The 18498-nt window shown below is 40.2% G+C and overlaps 1 non-coding gene across 1 annotated transcript; it reads left to right on the top strand.

Moving 5' to 3' along the window:
* Window positions 1-17692: 17692 nt before the first annotated feature.
* On the top strand, window positions 17693-17764 carry Trnaa-ggc (transfer RNA alanine (anticodon GGC)). Its single transcript has one exon. It is a non-coding gene; the product is annotated as a tRNA-Ala (tRNA).
* The last annotated feature ends 734 nt before the right edge of the window (window positions 17765-18498 follow it).

Here is an 18498-nt window from a genome sequence, read left to right as displayed (position 1 = left end):
TGGGGACAATGCATTGGATTATGGAGATTAAAGATGGCCAAAATAACTCTGTAATCAAATAACAATAATAATCTCTTGCGCACTATACACTTGCATTTGATATAACACTTTAAACTCTCGCGTTTTGTACACATATTTAATTACACAAACGGGTCTACCGCGATATAATTTCATTGTTTTTACCTTTAATTCCGACGTTTCAGCTGAGTTGCACCAGCTGTGGTCACGGAAACCACATATCGCGGTAGACCCGTTTGTGTAATTAAATACTTGCATTTGATGTTGCTGTTCACATCATATAAAGGATGACTCACGCTAGACCGGGCCGTGACCGACCCGGAGCTTCCGGTGCGTCGTTTTCTATGGAAGGCACAACGTGATCACCGATCAGCCGTCATAGAAAATGACATGTCGGACGCCCCGGCGCGGGCTCGGCCCGGTCTAGCGTGAGTCGTCCTTAATATGGGTAGTATAATCTAGTACATACCTACTAAACCAGAGAGGAACTTAATTGAAGTAACTGCTTTGACCGTTGTGTTCCAACCGCGACACAGGAAGAGCCTTGAGGTTTAGAGCAACCGTGGAAGGCTAATTAAACTTACAGTACAGAGAACACCGAGACAAACCCTTTTATACGTCATAATTTCATAGAAATTTGATGTTTAAAATAACACTTGCACTGCGTGTGCTATCAAAATCGTTGCAGAACTTATATTGGTAGACCAAGAATTTATCTTGACTCCTCATCTTTTAAATGTAATTGTCTTATAAGAACTTTTGATTGAACTGATGCAACCTATAACTGGCTCTCTGTTACTTCACATGTGCTTTATATATATATATATAACTATTGTGCAATTGATAGCTGTTGGTGCTCCGAATAAAAAAAACAACGGGTTGCACTCCGGGAGTGCCGGCAGAAGTGAAAACTCAACGACATTGTAACTCAAAATATTAAGAACAGCGCAAAATGTTCTAGTGCAAAATGTCTGCAGCACTATGTATAATGCAGGTTAGGGGCTATTCATAAATTACGTCATTTCAAATTAGGGGGGGGGGTCTGGACATCGGATGACGGTAGCATGAAGTAGGAGGAAATGGGGTCATTTGAAGCATGATTTTTGGATGATTATAGGGGGGGGGGGGGGTCCAAAATCGTCAAAAATCGATGACGTAATTTATGGACAGCCCCTTAACGCCATCTAGCGTTATTTCGTCGCATTACTTGAAACCCCTAAACACATCACTGTGAGTACTAGAGTTATATTAATACCAGTTTGAGGGAAACTCACTAGATGGCATTTAAATCAAAAGGAAAAACACAACGATATTGTAACAGTGTCCGTCACACGTGAAGTCACGCAAGCGCCCTGTGCCGCCTAAACGAAATAGCAGGCTCAGGCATACATTTTCGCCGCGCGGTAGAAAGAGAGGGTTACGTCTTACGTCTTACGGTCACGTGACATCTGTTACGAGTTTAACATTTTTTCCCCGTCACAAAAAGTGCTCAGCGCCGCTAAAGAAGTTTTCACTTCAAAAATGTTGCTCGAGTGCATGTATATTTGTAAACTAGTATACGAGATGGGATTAAACCAACGTCCTCGATATTCGCGGGAGATGCCTCAACCACTCGCCCACCCGAGTCACGACGCTATGAGTCGAATTTTCTCGAGTGTAAAAAAGTCTCTTAAAGGCTTACGACACCCCTGGCCGACTCTAAGAAAGAACAGTAGGTACAGTGAACTGCAAAATTGCATGGAAAAATTATGAATGCATTCATTGATAAAGTTGCCATGCACTTTTACAGCTGATGGTAAATACCTGTGGTTCCTACCATATTAATTTCTAATCCTAACTTATGCTGTAAATATCCTCGTATCTTACCTACTTCTTTACACCTACATCTTTACACATGACTGCGCTAACAGAAAGTGTTACTTGTTACAGATGGGACCCCGCGACCCTTAAAGGCCACGCATTTAGCCGACATAGTGTAGTAAATAAAGGTAGTGGACCCCGCAGTAATTCCTCAGCCTGAAAAAACTTTACAGTATGATAAAGTATCAATAAATAAAAAGTATTGTATAAATTTCCAAAGAATAATAATAATAGAATTAAAGTAAATACCTAAAGTCTTAAATCGTTAATATCTTTTTATGGAAAAATGCTCCGTTCAAACTTTCTTCGCCAGACATATTCATGTAACTTATTGCAACAATATATGAAATATCAAAAAAATATCCCAGCAGAAATACCAGTATTAATAAAATAAAATTTTTTGGCGTGTCTTGGACCGGAAAATTGCTCAGTCTAATTTTTTCACTGGAATGCCATTTTATTGCCGTTTTATACCTACAAAATGAAAATCTAAAAATTTTCCACTCTCAGTTTTTAATAGTTCTATACATACATACATTTCGATACGCATTTTTTTTGGATTTTTTTACCCACTACGCCAAATTATATTCTAAGATCATATAAGAAGAAAAAAATGACAGAGCAATTTTCCCATGAAAATGAGCGTCAAAAAAAGGAAGTATCATAAAAAAATATTCTCATGTTTGACAAAACTTTTAGATTTTTTTCTAGTATGACATACTGATACAAATAACTTATTTTGTAAAATAATTTTGGATTGAGGAATTACTCGGTTCAATATATAATCAGATTTGTGTTTTTACCTAACTTAGGAGTTTTTTTTTTTTTGGATATTTATAATGTTAGTCTCGGCTCATACTATACAATAACCAAGCTAAATTTCATCGACTGAGAAATTAATGCATGGGTCTCCATACAACAACTTGCTTCATTTACTACCCTAACAGGTGAGAAAACACGTTACACGGGCCACTGCGTCTGAGCCTAAGGTGGATAAACCAACTCATCAGCAAGCTTTAGTAAATGAAGTGGCAGCGAGAAGGGTGGTGTGTCACAATACACATGTACGAGCCCCGATGCAAATTATTTCGTCTAGTTCCACGCAACAATTTTGATTATTTTAATAAATTTTACACATGAACATAAAATGACCCAGTAATGGGAACCATAATAGCAATGTTTAATGTAGTTTATTTTGATCGTATAATAAAATTGCATGAGACTTTTATTGCTGAAAAAAAAAGGACTTTTCAAAAACGTTGTCCAAATCACATTGTCCTCTCCTACAGCACTGCTGCATGCATGGGCTCGAAACAAAATTGTCAGTACATTGGCAGAGCCCTATTGCTTTCCCTAGTAATAACCCTTTTCACATATGTTGTAATCCTACCCGTCAATAAAAAAAAAAGATTTTTTTTTTCTTTCAGTACAAACGGTATTTCTTGTATTTGGATTTAGTTATTGCAGAGTATTATCATATAAAATTAAATTACATTAGTATAAGCATTAAATATTAGTAATTTTTAAACAAAAACATTATTTTTGAACAAACGCGAGAACCTCAAAAAATGGTCTCACTAGACGAAAACATGTGCATCGGGGCTCGTAGTGTTGTGCTCCGTTGTAATATGGGCCTTGTTGCCTGATTTAAAATTTAAAATAACTAAATAAATATTTATTTATTTTATTAATTTATTAATCTGCTTTTTCCTTGATGAATACATCGATGTAGCTCTCCAGTACTCGCTCGCCTGTGCGCCAGTTGCTGACATTTACGAAAAAGCGCCCCTTCGTGAACGGGAATGTTCTGAATATGGACATTTCCGGTAGGTACATGTCCACAAAATGGTACTCGCCCTAAAAATACAAAAATATACATATTTGTACCAAACTAAAAATTAATAAACTTACGGTCCTAGCGCGCACAAGTTGTTTGCAGAAATCGCGAAGCGTCTGGTTGACGTAACTAGTGACCGAAGAGCTGGCGGCTACCTCGCACAACGTTGCAATACAGCGAGGAAATGCCCCCAGCATTCTTGGTACAATTCCTTTTTAACTATTTTAGATTTAAGCTAGTTATTACTAATTTATTTTAGTAGTACAATCAGCAGCAGAAGTTGCTAAGTGGGTGAGGTGTTCAAAATGATCTTGACGCGACTTTATTGTTAAGAGAATAAGAGCGTGTCAAGGTAATTTTGAACACCTCACCCGCTTCGCAACTTCTGCTGCTTTTATAAACTTACGTAGGTAACTTTAAAAAGCTTGCTTATCCAGATTATGATTGTCTTTGATTTCATCCATTGTTAAAGGACGACTCACGCTAGTCCGGGCCGTGCCCGGGCCTAGGCGTCCGACATGTCATTTTCTATGACGGCTGATCGGTGATCACGTGGTGCTCTCCATAGAAAACGAAGCTCCGGAAGCTCCGGCCCGGTCTAACGTAAGTCATCCTTGAAGGGAACCTCGATACGGAAAAAGAAGAAGAAATTACCTTGGGAAACGGGCATATTTTGACAGGGAAAAACTTTAAGGCGAAAGGTAAGAAAACCTTCTCCATCTTCATGAAGTCGCACAGCTTGTAGTGAGCTTCGAGGAAGCCGCGGCGGAACTCGTTACTCATCGACTCGTAGACGTAGGCGTCCACCTGAAATTAGAAGGAACATTTTGTATGATATGGAAAGGAAGTATGAAAATCAAATATGTTTCGTTATAGGTCCTAAATCAAGCATTAAGTAAATAGAAGAACTATAAACATACTTCGAATTTAAACTGTTGTGAGACATACTAACATTGAATAATTTTACGGTTTAGACTCACTTGTTTTTAGTCACTCGCGCGACATGTTTCGGAGAGCCTAGGTCTCCTATCTCAAGCACTAACAGTGCGACCAGCGTTCACAACGGCCGTGTATCGCGTACTGCGGCTCGCCGCGTTTAAAAAGAGCCGAGAAAACAGGTTGGGGGAACGCCTTGTCGTGGAAACCAGACGCAACGTGTCCACTAGACTGATAGAACACATACGGAGCATAAAGAAGATGGACTGCAGCAACTCCGCAGTGGCAGAGCACGCCTTGGATACAGGGACGTCGCACTATCTTTGATTCGACAAGGCGAGATTACTGGTACGAGAAAAATGTTACGTACCACGTAAAATACGTGAAGCGATCGAGATTGGGCGGCGCCCTAATTTCAATCGGGATAGCGGCTGGGCTGTGCCGCCAGCATGGAAGCCTGTGCTTCTTCAGCAGAATACCAATGAGTGTTGTGACAGTGTAGTGGACATAGTGAGTTCGTGCTGTGTATCGCTACAAGTGTTAAGTGACCCAAGCTCAAACACACCACTATGCCCGCCTACAATAACAGCGGAAGACCTCCCCCAACCTGTTTTATAGGCGCGCGCGCAGCGTGCGACGCGGCGAGCCGCAGTACGCGATACACGGCCGTCGTGAACGCTGCTCGCACTGTTAGTGCTTGAGAAAGGAGACCTAGGCTCTCCGAAACATGTCGCGCGAGTGACTAAAAACAAGTGAGTCTAAACCGTAAAATTATTCAATAAACATACTTCATAGGCCCATGGGGTCACAGCGCGCAAACGTTTTCTGCAGAAATCACGAAGCGTCTGGTTGACGTAACAACGACCGAAGAGCTGGCGGCTTTCTCGCACAACGTATCAGCATTGCGATACAGCGAGGAAATGCCGACAGCATCCTTGGTATAGTGCTTCAAAGGTCTATTTTAGATTTAAGTTAGTTATTAATTTAGTTTAGTATTTGTACATGTACTATAGTACCTGTTATCACTATCACTACATCTTACGACTCTTATGAGTTCTACACTCCACCTAAACAACTGTGAGCCTATGGTACAGTCACCTGCAATAGTATGTTACACAACGAAAGCCGCAAAAATATCTGACACGATCTTATTTTGTAGAGCCATAAAGAGCAAGTCACATATTTTTGCGGCCTTCGAAGAGTAAAATATTATTGCATGTGACTGTACCATCGCCCACACTGTTAACAACACATGTATGTTCCGTTAAGAAAGTTGCTGTATGCAGTTCCACCTAGGGTTGTAAAAAAACGGTTTTTTTTCTGACTTGAAAAAAAAAACATGAAAGAAAACCGTTTTTTTTCTGGAGTACGTTTTTTTTTCTAAGAAAACTCAAAATTTGCAAGGCAGTTAATACTTTTATACGGTTGTTTTACTTGTTTTAGACTTTATGTTAACCATTAAACCAATTTAATTTAACAACTTTGATTAATAACAACATAAATGAAATCTGTAGTGGTAGTTATCGCAATTTACTGTTGACAACACCAACGCCTCTCGTCGCCGCATCGGGGAATTCAGGGATTCCCCAAAAATTACTTAGTTTTAAGTTACTTATATAAATACCTAAATTACGAAAAACCGTTATTGTGGCATATTTTTGTTCATCTGAAAAAAAACCTAATTTAGAAAAAAAACCATGGTGCCAGGTTTTTTTTCATGTCTTTTTCCATAAATTTGAAACAAATACATTTGGTTTTTTTTCTATTTGCAACCCTAGTTCCACCCTATTCGCAGTGCAAAACCTGCTGTTTAAAATATTCTTTAGTACGAAGTAAGAACCAACCAATATTTCGTTCCCTAAGTCGACTAAACAGTTGGAATGCGCGCTGACATAGTGAATAGAGTCTCGGCGGCTGCGTCTTTGCGCGGTGAAGTTTAAATACGAGTAGTACTTTGGATTCCAGTATGTTAAGTTCGGGTGCTCGAAATCCACGTAGAATTTCTGAAAAAAAAATGTATGATATTTATGACTGTATTGATAAGCTACTGATACTTAAGTAAATAAATATTTGGAGACAATCTTACATAAGTAGATCAACCTAGCCCCAAACTAAGATTATAACATCCATAAGTCAGGAACAAATATTAAAGAAGAACTCACAAATAAAGGATGACTCACCCGTACAACATAGTTACATAATACATAGGTACCATCACGTTCCGCGATTGTTGCACCATTTATGGTCCTAGCTAAATTGGTTGTTACATACTTACGCTATGGATTGTCCAATTTAGCTAAAACCCTGTACATAGGTACATACAATGCAAGGTAAAAGCTTGTTATAATAAAATACGTACGGTTCCGTTGCTTTGAAAAATATTAGCTGCGTAGACGACGAACAGGATTATGGCGTACCACATCCTCATCTAGACATAAAATAGTAGATTGTTAACCAAGGGGTGAAATGATGCCTTTCACCCGAGTTAAACACTCTACTTTTCATTTCGAATACGAGGAAAGTAAAATTAATGCATGTGTTTTTTAAAAACATAACTATGTATTGTATTGTTCTTTTCTTTTGTATCTTTTTACTGAGGTGTGCCAATAAAGAGTATTCTATCTATCTATCTATGTATACATTTTTATACTATTTTTGAGGGTACTTTCAACTAACAATTTAGGCAAAAGTATTGTTATTTATGGAATGGGGAGTCAAATATCAGAATGGAATTTGTATAACAAATCCATTTATATCCAAATTTCAATTGCTTGAATAAAATTGTACTTGGAACCTAAAATGCTCTAGTGCAGAAACGTAACATTTTCTGCACACCTTTTAGAACAACAATGACCCTCTTTCAGAGCATGAGAAATGAAAAAAAAACTTATCACAATTAATTACTTGTAATATTTATACTGCACACTTTAACTTCAACTGCAGAGCTGCAAATATGAAATTCACTGCTGCACTGTAGATTTGTAGATAACATTTGTAAATATACAGATTTGTAGATAAAATCTTCGAATTAGGTCATTTAAAATTTGTGGAAGTTCATGTATGCTGATCTATTCATAAATGTTGTTGTAATGTGATTTTGATGATTGGGGTGCTGAGTAAAAAGAGCCAAGTTAGTTGGAATCTGACTTATCACTACACGTTATAAAACAAAGTCTCCCACCGCGTGTTTGCTTGTGTGTATGTATGTTCACGATAAACTCAAAAACCAGTGAACGAATTTTTATGCAGTTTTCACCTGTCAATAGAGTGATTTTTGAGGAAGGTTTAGGTGTATAATTTGTTAAGGTTTTGTGTAACCCGTGCGAAGCCGGCGCGGGTCGCTAGTTTAGTGTAGTCTAATGAAAGAACAATACGAAAACTTGGTAAATTTGCATAATTATACAGTATGTATCTGAAGGAAAAGCAATTACTCAAACCCATGTTTAGGTCATACAGCAACTTTTACTATGGGACCAACCACGAAAATGCGGAAAAAAAATTTGATGTGTCATACATTTTGCTGGTCTGATGTTGAAATTTCCTATGGGAGAGTCAATTTTTTTTTCGCGATTTCGAGGTTGGTCCCATACTAAAAGTTGCTTATCTTATCTTATCTTATTGTTTTCGGGGGCCCTTGCGGATACACTTCGACCCATAGGGATCTTTTGTGCAGTTACCCCCTAGAAGAGATCCGTCAACTACTCAAGAGCTTTTCCCACCATATCCATGTGTCGGATGATGGAGCTCATGGGTAGCGTTTTAAAGTCCTTTGGTTCCAGGTATCCTGCTCCAAAGTCCTTCATTCTTTGTCTGGCGAGGGCGTGACATTCACACATTAAGTGTCTTACTGTCTCTTCCTCTTCGCCACACATACGACAATCGGTGTTGTCAGAGTGTCCCATCTTGGCCAGAAATCCTTTGACCCCGTAATGGCCAGTAAACACCCCCGTTATGATTTGGAGTTGTCTTTTACTACGTTTCCAAAGCTTTTTGCTCCAGCCGGAGTCTATTCCTTGCATAAAGAGCTTTGCATGCTTTAGACCCGTCAGACTATCCCATTCTTCCTGGTGTTTGGTCTTGGTATGGTCTTTAATAGCCGTTGTGATGGTTCCCTGTGAGAGCCCCACGAATGGTTCCGGACCTATAAGGTTACTTACAGATCCGGCTCTGGCGAGTTCATCTGCATTTTCATTGCCTATGAATCCCTCGTGCCCTGGGATCCATACCAGTTGCACTCTGTTTTGCCTTCCAAGCTGGTTCAGGGCTTGGACGCCATTATATACCAGTCTAGAGTCCACTCTGGGAGCTTCGAGCGCTTTGAGAGCGGCCTGACTGTCGCTGAGTATATAGATATTCTTCCCTTGGGTTCGCCTAACTATATTCTCATGCACACAGGCAATTATAGCGAATGTCTCGGCTTGGAAGACAGTGGCGTAATTGCCCATGCTTATACTACTACTAAAGTCATTTGCATAAATGCCTGCCCCCGTACCAGATTCTGTCTTAGACCCAGCTGTGTACCATATGATGTCGTTTTCATCAGAGATTGGTGCTTCAAGACCTTCGGTCCACTCAGCCCTTGTTGGAATTTTAACGTTAAAATTCTTATGGAACACAAACTTGGGTTGCATCTTATCGCAGCCCATGTTCGTAATCCTTTTCATGAAATTGTCACATTCCATGTTTGTGTGTTTGGTCTTTGGCTTGCTATCGCTCCAGAGGCCTGTTAGGGTCAACCTGTGTAGCGATTTCCGCGCCTCAGATTGTATCACTAGGTGTAGCGGCGAGAGGTCTAGCAGTACATCCATCGCCGCTGTTGGCGTCGTTCTAAACGCGCCAGTAATAGCCATGCATGCCGTTCTTTAAAAGTTGCTTAGTATGACCTAAACATTAACGGGTTTGAGTAATTGCTTTTCGTTCAGATACAGGGTATATTATTAACAATATTATTATCACTACAGGCACAGACTTTACAGATACTTATAGAAGTTATAAGCCGAGTACCCTATGTACGAGTACCCTATGTACGAAAACTCGAATAATTCTTAACAATCTTGGCTGACCATGATAATTTACTTCGAATAGGGGAAGTACCGCGCACGGTGCGTACAGAACTTGACATTACAATAATACACTTATATTTTAAATGTGGTAGCTACGGATGATTCATTAGTATCATTCATTACCAGTGCGTACACAGTCGGAAAATGGCGAGATTCGCGTTGCTGGTCGCAGTTATGTCTGTGGCCGCATTAGCTAAGGAATTGGTCAGTAACAATTTTATTTAAATTCGGTTACTTGTTTAAACCAGAACAAATATGCTACAACAATTGTGAAGAAAAATTAACTAACACACAAGGAAAAATTAAGTGTTCAAAGGATAAGTATTTAATCAGGCACTGCACGGCCGAACAACATAACATGATACTGTGCAAACCATTTGCTAGCTCACTGTTAAGCACTAGATATTTACTAGATTTTAGATATTTGACGACCGGTCTGGCCTAGTGGGTAGTGACCCTGCCTGTGAAGCCGATGGTCCTGGGTTCGAATCCCAGTAAGGGCATTTATTTGTGTGATGACACAGATATTTGTTCCTGAGTCATGGTTGTTTTCTATGTATTTAAGTATTTATATATTATATATATATCGTTGTCTGAGTACCCTCAACACAAGCCTTCTTGAGCTTACTGGGGGACTTGGTCAATCTGTGTAAGAATGTCCTATAATATTTATTTATTTATTTATTTATTTATATTTTAATGATTCTAAAACATAATGACCTTTGATATAATTATTTTTGTTATTGGACATACAATAAGTTCATGCATTTGTTATTAGGTTTTTTACCTTTATACGATGTATAAATTACATCCGGCATATAATTCTTCCGGTTTTTACGGTCCATAAAAATGTGTTTGTTTTTATGTAGCGAAGGACCTTTCTAAAAAAGTATATAAATTCTGGCAATTTTGTCTAGTACAGTCTGTGACAGTAAAAGTAAAGTAAAGAGCTGTCTTTATTTGCATAATAACCTCTGCTTTCATAGTGTACATACAGATGTAGTGCATGATTATTTTCCTGCGTATTTTCACGGAAACGTACGAACGTGTCTTTCAGTCAGTCTCGTCTCGGTACAAAAAGTACTGACGTTGACTAAAGTAGCATTACAAATACGAACGTTTCCGAGAAAATACGATGGAAAACAATTATGCACAACATAAATCTGCGACATTTTATTAGTGTTGTAGAAGGAAGTGCACGATTAAAATTGGATTCAAATCATTGAGTTGATATTTGATGATCGGTCTGGCTTAGTCTGTAGTGATCTTGCCTATCAAGCCGATGGTCCTGGGCTCGAATCCCGGTAAGAGCATTTATATGTGTCATGAGCACAGATAATTGTTCCCGAGTCAATGTTTTCTATGTATTTAAGTATTTATATATTTCATTGTCTGATTACCCACAACACAAACGTTCTTGAGCTTACTGTTGAGTTTGGTCAATAGAGTTATATCCTAAGTATAATAGAGTTAGACTAAGAAAAGCAGAGATTTTGATAGCACACGCAGTGCAAGTGTTCTTTGATACGTCATAATTTCATAGAAGTTTGACGTTTAAAATAACACTCGCACTGGGTGTCCTATCAAAATCGTTGCAGACTTTTCTTGGTCTAACTGCCGTATTCGAACTTCAAGATATTCACAAGAGACGACACGTACTAGATCCATTCTAGGTACGTTATAGTTTAGTTATCAACTAGTTCTCTTTTGCAGCGCAATTCGGGCAACCAACGTCACTTTTACGTTAGATAGAGTAAGATATCTATTAGATGTGAATTGGATCTCTAAGTCATATCCTGTGGAAATCGTTCAACAGTATCTCCAGAATCGCGGAAATGTCAAATTTGACAGGTTAGATCTTAAACATATCGTTATCGTATCTTGGTGATGTCTAAAAGATGTCTAATAGATGTCTATTTCAAAATCCGAATCCGGCCCTTCCTCTACTTACCTATTTATTTCTATAACTATTTTCCCAGACATATTACCTGGATGTAGAAAGCGTAAATGTTACATACGTGAACCGTAAGTACTATGCGTTTTTGAACGCCACGGCGCGGCGGTTTGGGCGCTGGGATCCCATTCACTATATCCATGTACATGCCGAAACCCTGGTGCCTCTCGGTAACAACGCAACGGTGAGTCTTAAATATTGTTATTCAACTAGTAACGCAATATACTTATAAGGGATGACTCACGCTAGACCGGGCCGTGCCCGGGCCAGGGCGTCCGACATGTCATTTTCAATGACGGCTGATCGGTGATCACGTGGTGCTTTCCATAGAAACGAAGCTCCGGAAGCTCCGGCCCGGCCACGGCCCGGTCTAACGTGAGTCAACCTTAAAGCAATAGACTTGTAATATATATCGACCGGGATATGAACCGTGATTACCTTTTGTATTGTTTTCGAGCTCCCGATGTTTCGACGCAGTTACATGCATCTTGTATTGTGTGGTCGATAAGTCTAGTAAAACTAACCGTGAATCGTTCAAAACTGTTATGGTAAAGCAATATTGTTATATGATACGCTAAGAGCGATCGCGATTTTGAAACATATAAATCTAGAATAAACCTAGAATGCTGAAGCGATCGACATCAAAATAAAAGTGACATGTTAATATTTAGTGAGTGGTAACCGTTTTCTCCCGAAATGAAAATTGTATGAAAAAGTACCTTTTGTTAGTCTTCTTCTTCTAAGTCGGTCCCTCACTGCTGAGGATCGTGACTCCGCTTACTAATTTTTCCTATGGCAGCTCTCCACTTCTCCCTGTAGGTTGCTTTGTGGAAAGCGTTGCTTACTTGGTCCTCTAGGCCGTCTGCCGTCCACCTTTCCCATCACCACATAAGGGTCAAACAGATCACTGTGTTATGTCTTTCCTGTAGACATACACAAGAGTAAAGGGCTATAAAGGCTAATTTTCTTATTTAACCCTTATCCACGTGAAAAGGTCCTCCTTTTATTTAAAGAACTATGATAAAATCATTACTTACATGCCCACAAGCTGGTAACTATTGCCCACAGGAGAGAAAACTAGTGTGTTATCGCGAACAGTACATTTTTCTCTCCTGTGGGCAATAGTTAACAGCTTGTGGGCATGTAAGCAATGATTTTATCATAGTTATCTAAATAAAAGGAGGACCTTTTCATGTGGATAAGGGTTAAATAAGAAAATTTGCCTTTATAGCCCTTAACTCTCGTGTATGTCTACAGGAAAGACATAACACAGTGATCTGTTTGACCCATAAGTCTCTCCAAGTTGTCAGGGTCTCTGCGAGCTATGTGACCGAAGTATCGAATACTTCCCTCTTAAGAAGTCAGCTTATTGGCTATTCCCGTTGCAGGTCGATGTGTACGTGTACGAGTTCCTGAGTAACGAGTATCGACGGGGTTTCGTTGAGATGCATTACAAAGTGTGCGACTTAATTTTGAAAGACACTGTCTTCGGGCCCTACGTGAATAAGAATCTACCCAAAGAATGCCCCATACCCAAGGTATACTTTTCATATAAATATTTTTTTTGCATAACCTTAAAATAAATTAAATACTGGAAAAATTACTGCCTTGGGTGAGACTTGAACTCCCTAGATCTATATGGTAGAAAGATTCGCTGGCTATGGAGGAGGTATTATGTATAGTTGGCAGAGCGCTGGAGTATCTATCCAGAGTTCGTGAGTTCAGGTTTCACACTAGGCAGTAATTTTTTCCACTTTTAAATTTACTTACTTTTCATTTAGTTTAACATTTAATCGATATGCATAATATCATGTCTCATTATGTTGAAAATAAACTAATTAAGTATGTTAGTTCTAGCGTATTCTGAGTTTTTTTTACAAAATCTGTACATTAGTAGGTACAAGATAATTATTAGATATTATTGCACACATATTACAATTAAAAATATCAAACATTCAAAATTAATGTCCAAAAATACAAAAGTTAATAAATATCCAAAAACTACTCACACATTATAATCCAGAATCTGATATTAATAACCGTGTGTCACGCTTTATTTTGACCGCAGTACGTACCTAATTCGGAAACGTTCGTATTTGTCTTACACTCCAGTCAACCTCAGTACTTTTTGTACCGAGACTGACTGAAATAGCAATAAGCACGTTCGTACGTTTCCATAAAAATACGATGGAAAAAAATTCACAGATTTCGTGCCTCACACGACTATCGAGCACATTGGAAATGAATCTACGGAATTCGAAAAAATATCCCTCTCCCTCTCCCTCTCCCTCTCCCTCTCCCTCTCCCTCTCCCTCTCCCTCTCCCTCTCCCTCTCCCTCTCCCTCTCCCTCTCCCTCTCCCTCTCCCTCTCCCTCTCCCTCTCCCTCTCCCTCTCCCTCTCCCTCTCCCTCTCCCTCTCCCTCTCCCTCTCCCTCTCCCTCTCCCTCTCCCTCTCCCTCTCCCTCTCCCTCTCCCTCTCCCTCTCCCTCTCCCTCTCCCTCTCCCTCTCCCTCTCCCTCTCCCTCTCCCTCTCCCTCTCCCTCTCCCTCTCCCTCTCCCTCTCCCTCTCCCTCTCCCTCTCCCTCTCCCTCTCCCTCTCCCTCTCCCTCTCCCTCTCCCTCTCCCTCTCCCTCTCCCTCTCCCTCTCCCTCTCCCTCTCCCTCTCCCTCTCCCTCTCCCTCTCCCTCTCCCTCTCCCTCTCCCTCTCCCTCTCCCTCTCCCTCTCCCTCTCCCTCTCCCTCTCCCTCTCCCTCTCCCTCTCCCTCTCCCTCTCCCTCTCCCTCTCCCTCTCCCTCTCCCTCTCCCTCTCCCTCTCCCTCTCCCTCTCCCTCTCCCTCTCCCTCTCCCTCTCCCTCTCCCTCTCCCTCTCCCTCTCCCTCTCCCTCTCCCTCTCCCTCTCCCTCTCCCTCTCCCTCTCCCTCTCCCTCTCCCTCTCCCTCTCCCTCTCCCTCTCCCTCTCCCTCTCCCTCTCCCTCTCCCTCTCCCTCTCCCTCTCCCTCTCCCTCTCCCTCTCCCTCTCCCTCTCCCTCTCCCTCTCCCTCTCCCTCTCCCTCTGCCTCTACCTCTGCCTCTATCTCTATTTCTATTTCCACCACCACAAGAATGCATAGATTGTTGAATAGTGCGTTATCTACGCCCGTCTCAAACAGGATAGATAGAGTTAGACCAAGAAAAATCTGCAGCGATTTTGAAAGCCCACGCAGTGGAAGTGTTATTCTGCCGTCATAATCCCGATAATTCATAACAAACACCGATAACGAACTCTGCGAAACATGAAGTCATAAATGTCCTGTGAAAAATGTCGTTCTGACTTTTTGACTATTTTAAGGTTAGGCTACAGGGCAAACCCTTAACCCGATCGTCTTTGTTTTAGGCTCAAATTGTAGCTGACTAAATTGTCCAGAGCCGTTTTTCTCAAATTTTTGATATCATTCTTCGTTTCCAAATTATCGAGCACCAAAATCAAAAATTCGGAAAAAAAATAATTTTATTTTCACTATTTCGACCATAACTTTTTTTGTTTTTGACTTTCTCGAATAATTATTTTTGCACCTTACAGCTCTCGTGATTATGCGTCTTTTGAGCCTATTTTTTAATATCATATCTTCACAACTTTCCGAGATATAAGGGGATCGCACTTTTTCGTGAAATCGGACCGTATACTGGAGCGAACGAAAAGACATTTCCAATGTCAAAATTATGTATTGCATCTATGTGTCAAGATGCACTTGTGTCTATGTTCGGCCTTCTTGTCTAAACTCTCAACGATTTCCAGGGAGAATATCACTTGGTGAACATGTCCGTGCCTGACTTGCCACTGCTGAAGACGTTCCCGTTCTCCAAGGGTCGAGTGTACGCCAACACGTCTCTGTCAACCACACACGAACGCCTCATTGAGGGATATGTTGATGTCGTTATCAAGCAGCGGTGGCGTTTTAGCTCCTGATCCAGCTAATGCCAGTTGCAGAAGTGGAACAAGTTCAATTATATATATATATATATTTATTTTTTGATATTCACACGCCAGAAAAGGCGTAATTTGTAGAACAATTTTGTACCTACTTAAGACCATTATGTAACCATATTACTGCGAATAAACCATTTGTATTTATGTAAATTAAATAAATTATAAATCCCTGTGGTCAGTTTGCACGAGCATTTTAAGTATAATATTGTCAGAACAGTCCAAAAAAGCGATGGTTCTATGTCGTGAAAGCAGATAGGTATGAGCGTTAACGGGCTCACACAAGGGGACGTCCAGGATCGTGCAAAGTGGAGAAAGGCAAGTAGGAAAGCGGACCCTGGCAAGGCACTGGCGGATGCTAGGTAGAAGAAGATTGTCTTCGGTCACCGCGATAGTTTCGTGTTAATTATCACTCTCACAACTGAGAGGAATCTATCTATTGAAACCTCATACATACCTGATAATCGGTTTTCACCCTTTGGCTACCTACGGAACCCTAAAAATCTTGAGTAACAGGTCAATTCGAACGTTCACTGACATCAAGCTCGTACTTTTCCGTAAATGTCTTGGCGCGAGCGAAACGCACGATAACTAATATTATATCGTTTAGATATCGTTTTGGTGTCAGTGAAAGTTCAAACTGGCTTGTATTTATTCTACCTATTTTAGATTTAATTTAGAAATAATACCCAACGGAGTTTGTTTGTGTTTTTACACGCGAATGATTGCTTACAAAACGGCAGGAGGATGGAGCTTATATAGCTTTTTCCCTCTAGATGGTGCTGTACGTCAGGGGTTTATTTTAACCATGCCATACTTAGTCAGGTCATAAGTTCCGTTCCAAAGATTTTTACTGATAATAAAGTTATAGGTACAGATCCCTTATCACTACACTTTATAAAAAAGTCCCCCGCCGCGTCTGTCTGTTTGTGTGTATGTATGTTTGCATAAACTCAAAAACTACGGAACGAATTATCATGCAGATTTCACCTATTAATAGAGTGATTCTTGGTGAAGGTTTAGGTATTATTTGTTAAGGTTTTGTGTAACCCATACAAAGCCGGGGCGGGTCGCTAGTTATTTATATATAAGTCATTTCAGAGTGGGAGCCCGAAAACTCAATTCGGGGATCTGGCCACCCTGCCGGCGATGGCGGGATGAACTGGACTCCTTCTTAAAGAAGTGGCCAGACATAGCACTGGACAGAGATTTGTGTAGAAATTGGGGGGAGGCCTTTGCCCAGCAGTGGGACACGTCAGGCTCCAAATAATAATAATAACCTAGTTCATTTTAGCTCCCATCAACTCTCAATAGTCCTTACACCCTGGCGGGTGCTGCCTCTGCGAGCGTCCCCATGACACGGGCAAGGGCAGCATCCACTCCCCTGTGTACCCCTTACATTACATTAAAGTTTCAAAAGGGCCTCTACGTGATGGCTTCGACTCCGCGCACGCTTCCCAAAGGTCCGGGCCACCATTGTTCCGTGATTGGAAAGACATACAAATAATGACATGACATTAAAGCTTTCCAAAGGGCCTCTACGTGTTGGATCTATATCCCCACGCAGGCCTATCAAAAGACCGGAATTTATAGGCCCGTGAAATCTAAGGCGATACAAAAAAAATATAATAAGTATAACTTGAAAGCTTATTTAATGCTGAATGTATGTGTAAATGGATAGACAATTTTGAACACAGCGAAACCAACTGAAACTCATTTCCAGTAACAACAAGTTGCGAAACATGGAATTGGCTACGCTTCCCGTTCACCCTTTTTAATGAGTTTATAATGAATTCGTTTTTGCACGTGGAGGAAATGAGTGCGTTAAAATCGGCATTGTTGCGAATTTAATGTAGTTTAAATATGGATTGGAGGTGAACCTAGTAATTACCTAGTCAGATATTGATTACACTTCCGAGAGTTGATGATGATGATGATAGCTGCTAAAAAAAAGTAGGTATCAAAATATCAGAGGTGGTCAAAGGTTGTAAACCTTAGAATGCAGATGTCGCTAGACGTTGTCACGGTTGCAGTGACTAAATTCACGTTGATTGACGGACGGTCAGCTGGCGGAATTGGTAACGCATTGGACCGGCAATCCAAGGATGTGGGTTCGAGTCCCACGTTGGCTCGAGTGATGATCATCGTTGATTTTTTCATTGTGATTGACATCAGTAGGTATCAAAGAGAATAGATAGTACGAAGTTACATATGTCTTTGGTATAGGTATTTACAATTATTGTAGGTATCATATGTTAGAGATTTCTTTAACACATTCACTGCCAGAATTAGCTACGCGCTATGAGAGTAGTAGCCGATAAAAAGGGAAAAACCGTATGTAGCGAAAAGCGCCTGAGAAAAGAGAACCCACGTAGCAAGTCAACAACTCAGTCAGACAATTATTTCACCAATTCAACACGAGGAAAATACTAACACTAAATTATTAGAAATCAAATCCAAATGAAGGCAATTAAATAGAGTTAGACCAAGACAAGTCTGCAACGATTTTGATAGCACACAGTGCAAGTGTTATTTTAAATGTAAAACTTATATGAAACGAATAAAATAACACTTGCACTACGTATGCTATCAAAATAGTTGCAGACTTATCTTGATCTAACTCTATCATTCACAATCGACACTTAAAAATCTTAAAATCAATAGGGGTATGACTGCTATGTTCTGCCGCCACAGTGCAGCACTAGCGCCTCTAGTAAACCATAGAGTAACTTATAGGTACATAGGTACATACTGTGCCTTAAACTGTTTTTGACATGTTGTCAGAGACAATAAAATATGACATTGATGCATCAAGGCGGTTTGTTAACAAGGGCCCACCGGGAAACGCTAAAATCGAAATTTAGTT

Source organism: Cydia splendana, chromosome 20, assembly GCF_910591565.1.
Source record: "Cydia splendana chromosome 20, ilCydSple1.2, whole genome shotgun sequence".
NCBI lineage: Eukaryota > Metazoa > Arthropoda > Insecta > Lepidoptera > Tortricidae > Cydia > Cydia splendana.
This window is presented reverse-complemented; position numbering and strand designations above follow the sequence as displayed.